The sequence below is a fragment of the Octopus bimaculoides genome, chromosome 4 (genome assembly GCF_001194135.2).
Source record: "Octopus bimaculoides isolate UCB-OBI-ISO-001 chromosome 4, ASM119413v2, whole genome shotgun sequence".
Taxonomy (NCBI): domain Eukaryota; kingdom Metazoa; phylum Mollusca; class Cephalopoda; order Octopoda; family Octopodidae; genus Octopus; species Octopus bimaculoides.
Window position 1 is genome coordinate 110,793,211 of NC_068984.1, and position 1,416 is coordinate 110,794,626.

The window sequence follows — 1,416 nt, forward strand, 5'->3', positions numbered from 1 at the left end:
TATATACACCATCTGCCCTCGTCTGTTGTTGTTTTTTTTCGTAAATTCTCCCATATATATATATATATATATATATATACATATATATATATATATAAAAGAAGGGATAAGAGACTGAGACCTTTGGTAATATGCCATGCTTGAGAAGACTTGGCAAGCTAACTTTGTGGCTGATGCCATCGTCACATAACTGGCACCTATACCGGTAGCATGTAAAAAGCACCCATTACACCCTTGGGGAGATTGGTCTTAAGAAGGGCATCTAGCTGTAGTAACCATGCAAAATCAGATTGGAAACTGGTGCAGCACCCCAACTTACCAGTTTTTAGTCAGACCATCTAACCCATGCCAGCATGGAAAGCAGACACTAAACGATGATGATATATGTATATATAAATATACATGTACATATATATGCTCATGTTCTTTTCTGCTGAAGAGCATAGGCTCAAAACATAAAAGACTTTCTCACCTTCCTGAGTGTCAAACTAATACACCTGCTTGTTATTTATATACCTGTCTTCATCTTTTGTTTTTCTGCAAATTTCAACTATATATATATGTATATATGTGTGTGTGTGTGTGTTTTTGTGTGTACGCGTGTTTGTGTTTCTATTTGTACCTCAGCCATTGCTTGACAACCAGTCTTGGTTTATTTACATCCCCGTAAGTTAGCAGCTTAGCGAAAGAGAGAAAATAAAATGGGTACAGGGCTTGACTCGTTCAACTAACTCCTTCAAGGTCGTGCCCCAGCATGGTCACTATCCAATAACTGAAACAAGAAGCAGATAAAAGTTAACGGTAGCAGTCCAGGCTATGGAACGTCAAATGTCATATCCGATGTCAAAGAAGAAGCAATAAAGAAGAGCATTGTGTGCAACAGTCCAAGAATTAATTTCTTCTGGTCTGTTACAAGAAGTGAAATCACCACACATATCATTACGTATTGATCATGAGACATTCATTTTGCATTCATAAATAAAATTGAAGAAAGATGATTCATAACAACATTACCCATGTTGCCTCCTGCCCTACTCCTGCCCAAGAAAAGAATTAGTCTGGGATGTGTTTGGAATGACAGTGTTCAAATGATATCTAGGAAAAAAATATTATAAATAAAATTAAAAAAATAAAAAATATATAAAAAACAAAAAAAAAATCAATCTTTCTGCTGAAATCAGCAAAGATAATCATTCATTGATGGATTGGGTATCAATTGAAATAGAAAACTCAGACATCATAATATTTGATATTCAAATGAGATAAAGATAAAAAAAAAACATATTAAAACAAGATTAGAAAATGTAGAATAGATGTAGCAGAGCCAATGGAATCTGTTTCATTCTGCTTTTCTATAGTACTATGAAGAAATTAGTGAGATATGAAACTCTGAAACAATTATTATTATTATTATTA